This window comes from Mandrillus leucophaeus, unplaced genomic scaffold (genome assembly GCF_000951045.1).
Source record: "Mandrillus leucophaeus isolate KB7577 unplaced genomic scaffold, Mleu.le_1.0 Scaffold991, whole genome shotgun sequence".
Classification (NCBI taxonomy): domain Eukaryota; kingdom Metazoa; phylum Chordata; class Mammalia; order Primates; family Cercopithecidae; genus Mandrillus; species Mandrillus leucophaeus.
In genome coordinates this window covers 380134-387993 of record NW_012110819.1, presented here as the reverse complement: position 1 = coordinate 387993, position 7860 = coordinate 380134, and positions in this window count along the sequence as shown.

Genomic DNA, 7860 nt, shown 5'->3' with positions numbered 1-7860 from the left:
TTCCTGTGACCAGATGAAAGAGATAGCACACCACATGCAGACACTGAACTCTCTCTCTGATCTACTTGCCAAAGTCATACTGTCATCAGCGAACAAGACATCTTAGACATCCTAACTCACTCCATTTATAGTAAATGCTTCAGGTTTCTGAAAGAGGAAGCAACTTGACTCACTGTGATATAAAACGCTATACACTAACAAGAAAATAAAACTCACCATCACTCCTTAGGTGATAAGAGCTTATGGCACTGAAAATTATATGAACATTAAAAAGAAACACACACGCAAAGAGCATATTTACATATTCGTCTATTAATATCAATTCTGAACAGAGTATACGCCTTTAGAAAGCAGAAATGCCTGAAATTACCAATCAAATAGTAACATCATTGAAACTTCTCTCCCCTGCTAAAGATCAACAAACAATTCAATACCAGCTTCATAATGACCACATATTTTCAGCCACAGCAGGTTGCTGCCTAGTCCCTGAAGGAAAATGACAAATGAATGCTGTTTCATATTTTGCTTGAACAGTTTTTTCTTTCAGAGAACTATTTGCAATACGATAATGAGAAGAGCATAGCTGCAGAGAGTAGCATTTTGTAAGGATGACTACCTTTCTAGGGCACATCATCTGATACACACTTTGTTTATCCAGAGTGAACTTAGTGGTTAAAATGATTAATTGAACCCATTTTGTGTTACTCATACTAGCTCTTGCAAAGGAGGTGATTGCTATTTTTTTCTTAGTGACTCATAGAAAGACGCTAGCAGTTCACTGGCAATAAAAAAATGACATTTCTAAATTTAGCAGTTCATAAATCTTAAAAGATGCCAGCCACATCCAGCCCCCTTCTCCCATGCTCCTCCCCCAGTCCCTGCTCAAATGTGCAAGAGACTTAAATGTGCATGGAGACAAGACAGAGACTTCCTCGGGGCACATCTATCTCTTCCTCCCTCAGTACCTACCAACACCACTGTGCACTCAGATAGGAGCAATGTGTATATTTCCCAAATGATAGCTTTTATTATCCCATTACGATGCTAAATGTGTCTGGTAAAAATACATGCAGAATATGTGAATGTTTCCAGAGGAACCCAATTCAATGAATTATTTTCAAGGGGCACTGTGGAAACTGGCAAATTTCTTCCTGTCCTCCTATGTTATCTATTCCGTGACAAGAAATATGCAATAAATCACCAGCCTTAGGAAAGAAACAAATTTTGCCTCTATCATTTTCTGTGGTTTACATAAGGCACTTACCAAATGTATCATGCCCTCCTTATGTCTTTTTGCCATTGTCCTGAGACTTCAGGACTACAATTGACCTCCAGAAATTGCACTGACATATGACTCACACAGGTAGCCTGCAACAAAGGATACAAGAGAATTAGACTTGAAGAACTAAAAATCTACATGGCTAAAAAGAGATTACTGAGCAAAGTGACACACAAGTATTGTTTTGTAAGATAGTTGGCTAATTTTAATCCCTTCCTCTCACAACTTCCTCACTACAGAGATCTTCTCATCAGTGAACGAAGGAACCAATAGAATTGTTTTCCAGCTACTTAAAACGACTGTCTAAAAATGGTAACTTGGCAATAACTTTTTTGCTTCTATTCCATTTTTCTTCACATCTCCCATTAAAAATACACCCTGCTTCAGGTCAACAACAATGACAAAACTGTCATTTAAGAGTAAATGTATTCAGCAAGTATGAGATTATCATAGCAAAAGCCCAAAATTAAAAAGGAAACTCTTTACAAAATACTAGCTTCTTAGTGGCAAAGCTGAGTAGTAGAAATATGCAAATTATGGGAAGCAGGAAGTCTTATTTAAAGTAGGGGATGAATGTTTTCTGACTGTAGAGAACTATAGACGTTTCCAAAAACCCTTCCCCACTCATATTTTCTTTCCTTCTCTATATCTAGTATCATGCTTCTACTATTTTTTCAACTTACTTACTTGTGACCCCTCCCCAAAATGCTTTTTGTTGATGCAACTTTTGGAATAAAGCCAGCAGGAGTAGCTATTTATGCCTAGTGTTCCATTATTGGAATACTAAGCATGTGGGAGTTATTTACATCCTACTGCTCAAGGTCATCGCCAAGGTCTGATTGCAAAAATTCAAAGAATTGCAACCTCAGGCATACATGGATTAACTTTCAGAGGTAATAATTATATTCATTTCACTGATACACAATTTTGACAAGATTTTATGAACAAATAAATAATTCTTTCTAAAGAGATCTAGCATTGTGGTAGGAAAAAAAATATGTTTGATACAAGTGACTAGGCTAAGCAAAACTTTCGTCTCTCTTTAATATACCATACACTTGCATTGATAGAATTTGTCCTAAAAATGGTTTCTCAATTAGTCTCTCTTTTTGTTTTGCCCACTGTGCTTGCTATTTGTATTACACAAATAGAATGTTGTATATTTGGAAGCAATTGAGCTAAACAATTAAGTCCTGACTTAGAGTATCTGTGATAAGACATTCCGAAGACCCAGGGCATGACACGTTATGCCTAGTAACTGACTCAGTTAAGTATCTCTCTGGAAAGCATGTAAACTTCACTGAATCTATTGAACACGTTTGCCTATACATTAGTAAGACATCTGGAAAACTAGATATGCAATAACATAAAGGCATCTTAGTCCAGTGTACCCACTGATTTAAGAAAATAAAGTAATCAGCTTTCCAACTGGGTTCAAGATAATGGTCACTCTTTGATTGGAAAGCAACGAGGTCAGATTCTATTTCTACAAAAACTCAGATGGTTTCTAGGCTGCCCACTGAAGATCTAGTAAGGATAAATAGTGCTTCCAAGTATGTTTAAAGATAGGATGCAGAGAAGGACATGTCCAAAACACATCTTTAAGATGATAATTTTGCTGAAGTTTGCTACTGAATTTATGATGATAACTAAAATTGGTACTACTTCTTTCTACTCCCATTTCCTTGGTCTTAAAACATGGGGGGAAAAAAGCAATATCTCTCAGAATTTTTCAGTGTTGGTCTTGCATCTCAAGATGTACACAGCTATGTTTTTCTAAAAAATTGATTTTAGCTATTACGAATCATTTATAATATACAAATGATGGCTTAGGTTACTTTACAATTGGTTCACCCACCCCTGGTCTCAAAGTAATTTGCAAAATAATGGGTTGGACGCTCGGAGTGCTGTGATTGTGAAATTCTTAGGGGGGGGGGGTTGTTTGTTTTTGAAATTCTGGGTTGTTTGTTTGTTTGCTTGCTTGCTTGTTTCTGTTTATGGTGGTTTCTGAAATAGTAATTTGGCTTTTCACTAACCAGTAACAAAAATCCTTCCTACTTCCCTCCCTTTCATGCTCCCTAAGGGAAAAAAATATTGGCTGGATGCTGAAGATATCCAGAATTGTTAGCAAAACAGTCATATGGTCTTTTTGTCAATATAGGACTTTAAAGTGAGGTTAAATTTGTATTTAAGAGATCTGTGTGAAGATGGTAATCCATCAGCTATGTGTGTGTGAACTGTGGGGAGGAAGCGCTGACTGACTCAGGTCTCAGGTGTTGATGAACAGCCAATGTCACAGGAAACAATGATATGACAAACTGGCCTACATTGATTAAGTTGGGCTATTTTCACAGCTAACTTTAGTAAATTCAGGGCAGCAGAAAAACTAAGCTGTCAGTCCAATTCTACCCCTCTGTCCCCAGATATCACACTTGGCTCCAGAATTCTAAGAAAAGCAGATGCTCATTCTGCCCCTTATACAAAGTCACTATTTACTGGCATCAGTGCAATTGAGCTAGGCTACTTCAATCCCTTTGGACTCAAAGCTTTCAACATAACCAGGGAAACAGACAGACATGGCTTGTCATGACCAAACTCCTCAATAAATCAACAGGCAAAATGCTTTCCACCTAAACAGATGTTGCAAAGCAAACGTGTGAAACTAATGTAATTTTGTTTTCCCTTTTTTACTGCCTATCGCAGATCCTCCTCTGTCACAGAAATTCTACACCTGCACAGTGCAAAAAATGAGGCCTTTGATCTACTATAGTTATAATGTGCATCACAGAATTTTCTTCCTCTTGAATAAGTTACAGCCATTTCTTCTTGAAAAATGTGAAATCTGAGATAATTAAAAAGAAGCTCAAGGAGCTATCCAAACCCTAATCTCTTTCCTTTATAAGAAATGGGACCAACCAACCTCTCATTAAATTAACTATAAAGAAGAAAGAAAGGATGAAAGCTCACAATACTGAAAAATACGACTTCAGTCAACCTTGTGCCAGTATCTGGGCAGCTGGAATGGGAATTTAGTTCACAGCATATTTCTGCTTTGCATTGTGAAAGAGATTACTTGGTAGACTTAGGAAAGCAGGGAAATAATACTGCCTTTTATTAATAAAAAATGAAGCTGGAAGAGATTTTAGAAATAATTTAGAGCAACATCTCACCCTTCTGATAAGCAAAGTGGGACAGAGAGCAGTTAATGATCTGCCAATGGCAAACATTTACTTAGAAACAGAGCTAAAACTGGCAAGCAAAGCTTGAAAGAGCAAGGGCTCTGGAGTCAGAGGAACTCTCTTTGAATGCCAGCTCTGACTTAAGAAAAGTTACTTAAACTCAAGCGTAAATTCTCCAACAGTAAAACACAATTATTAACACCTATAGTTGAAACTTAAAGAGTTACAGGATAAAATGGAATAATGCAGCGCTCCATGGAAGACATTAATAAAACAAACAAACTTGCCTTCTTCAAATTAGGATCAGAACTGAACAATAGTGAAGTTATTTCTGTACTCAGACCCTGTGATAATTATCAATAACATCTAAAGAATGAGAACGCTTCCTTGGTTTAAGGTTGGTCAGTCCAAAGACATGGAAAAATAAGACACCTAGGCAATTATCAGCAATGACTATTCATGAATTGCCCAGGATAACAGGCACTTTGTCAGGCTGACCTGAAGATTTGATTCCCTGCACAAATAAGCAAGTGTAAAAATGGACATGGTTGCTTGAAGCATTGAGCATTTAAGTCTTAAAACTATTTCTTTTCTAGTGTGTACCAAACAAACCTTTGCTGATGTGACTTCCCATAGTAGTTTGAGTACTGAGAAAAATAGCTCAGTAAATTAAATTATTTCTATATGATTTTCATGAGAACTTTATTAGTATGAGATAGCATCTTTGAATCTGATCAAATTGGGAAATTTGATGAAACTTTATAAGCCTGCATGAATGAAAGGCAAACCCTGACTATGAAGACATAACAATAAAGATCAACCTATGTGTCTCCATAGCCAGCTAGCTTTTCCCATATTATTCCATTCTGCATTTTAATATATCATACAGCTTTTCTATTTGTAACTTCTCTAATAACCACTTCACAAAACTTTTCAAATGACTTAGCATATATTATATTTAAAGCATACAGAGCAAAATCTTAGCATATAATGTCTCAATAAATGTTCTTTTCTTTCTTATTTTTAATCCAATGCATTGTCTTCCCCAAGGAAGTAAAGCAGAGGCTAGCTGTGGGGAAGAAGAAGAGTTCCCTAGAGGAGGTGATAATTTAAATTTTGTAATAAAGAGCAAGAAATATGTTTGGAGCAGGAGAAGGAAGAGGATAAGGGAGTAATAAGGGATAATATGAACAAAGAGCTGACAGTGAGAAAGAGTACAGGGCACTAAGGGAAATTAAAATTATTCATGGTATTTTGGAAGTTGGGAATTTATCTAGAGAGAACAGTCAGCCATTACAGGGTTTTGAAGTAGGACAGTTAATGAAGTGAGTTTTTATTTTAGAATGAATCCTCTGGCTGTAGCCTGGATGCTTAAATAGAGAGAAGTAGGACAGAAGCTTGAGACAAAGGGTCTAATTAGTAGTTTCTTTTATAACCAAAATAGGAGATTATGAATTAAGGGTATGCCAGTGCATATAGAGAAATATGGACTGATTTAATAAATGTTTAGTTGGTAAAATTTTTACCATTTTGTTGGTTTTTGTTTGAAACTGCAGACAAGATGACCTCCAGGATTATGGTTCTTGCAATTGATGGGATGCTTTTGCCCTTCTCTGTTGTTGGGAGCAGAACAGAAAGAGTAGAAGTAGAAAAAGAGTATAGATAATAGGCCAGCATGAAGTGTTTTGTGTTGGAGAGTCCTGTAGATCAATAGGTTTTTGAATTTATGAAGAGAAATTTCTAAGCTTAAGATAAAGGTTTTTAGTTATTGGGAAATAGTAGCATGGCAAACAAGAAAGATATTTAGTACCTGAGTCAATGAGCCCATACAGAATGATCAAACCTCTTCTTCATCTTTTTGAATTTTTCCAAAACTGCATATTTTAAAAGTGACATCTCTAAGATAATAGAAAATGGTGTAAAAATGTGAAGTGTTTTTGAAGTGTCATAGGCAAAATATGCAACATCATCAGTATAATAATTTAGTTCTGATGGTAAGAAAGTCTGCTTAAATCCATGTGAGACAAGAAATAATTTAAGATTACAAATGGCATGTGTATTTGGCAGAATAATTCCCACCCCCAAAATATGTCCACTTTCTAATCCCTGGAATCTGTGAATATATTACAAGACAAAAGGGACTTTGCAGTTGTAATTAAGGTTAAGGACCTTGAAATGGGGATATTTTCCTAAACAATCCAGGCTAGCCCAGTATAATGACATGACTTCTTAAAAGTTGAGAACATTTCTTGTGTGTATTCAAAGAAACAGATGTTATGGCAACTAAAGCAGGGTTAGTGGGATGGGACATTAAATCTCAATCAACTGTTGTTGGCTTTGAAAATGGGAGAAGGGAGCCATGAACCAAGGAATGTAAGTCCTCTTTGGAAGGTGGAAAAGAATAAGGACATTGAGATTTTCCTAGTGCCTCCAGAAACGAAGACAGCCTAGATGACATGTTGATTTTAGCCCAATGAAACTCCTTTCAAATTTCTGAACTAAAGAAATGTGAGATAAAAATGTGTGTTGTTTAAGCCACTAAATTTTATGGTAATAATTTTATACTACCAATAGAAAATCAATATAGCATGATATAGAGGTGATGTTATATAGTAAAGAGTGTGTTAGATTGTAGGTTACAAAATCTACTTTGGAACATTTCTTCCTTCATTTATCTGACAAACTCATATTTACCAAACAAAATGTGATTCAGGCACCAACCACTCTATAAAGTAGTCCCTGGCCCTTGCAAAAAGTACAATTAGTTACATATCTATACTACTTTTGTTGTTTGAATATATTTTACATTGTACATATTTGAGATTCTACCTGCCTGTTTTCACATTTGGGATTCATCCTGCAAGTGTAGGTACTTAAAAAATTGTTTGCAATATCCTAATGGGTTAGTTTTAGTTTTATATAGCACATGCCTGATAAATGTTTTAGAATTGAACTACTTATAAATTGCGTGAACTTGAGCAAGTCACTTAATCTCTTCAAACCTCTATTTTCTCATCTGTAAATAACAAAATTGATATTCATAGCTTCTCAGGAGATCAAATGAGATAATATACCTGAAGGGATTAGTGAAAAGGAAAGCACTATACACAATTCATTATTTAAAATATCTGTAAAACCCTTAGCACCGATAAATTTAGATCAGGTATTTATATCACTGCTAATAAATACCTCAGAAGGATTCTTCCTACCCTGTGTAACAGTACCAAAGAAATAAAAATTTATCTAAATAAGAAAATGTTGAGAACTAATAATACTTTTCAGCAGTACATTATTTTCATGCATAAAAATCTAGACCCAGTGGAAAAAAATAATAATTCTAAAGGGCTTTGCTGTACAAAGTTAATTTTCCAGCGACAACTTGAGGAGGAAAATATCCCCAAT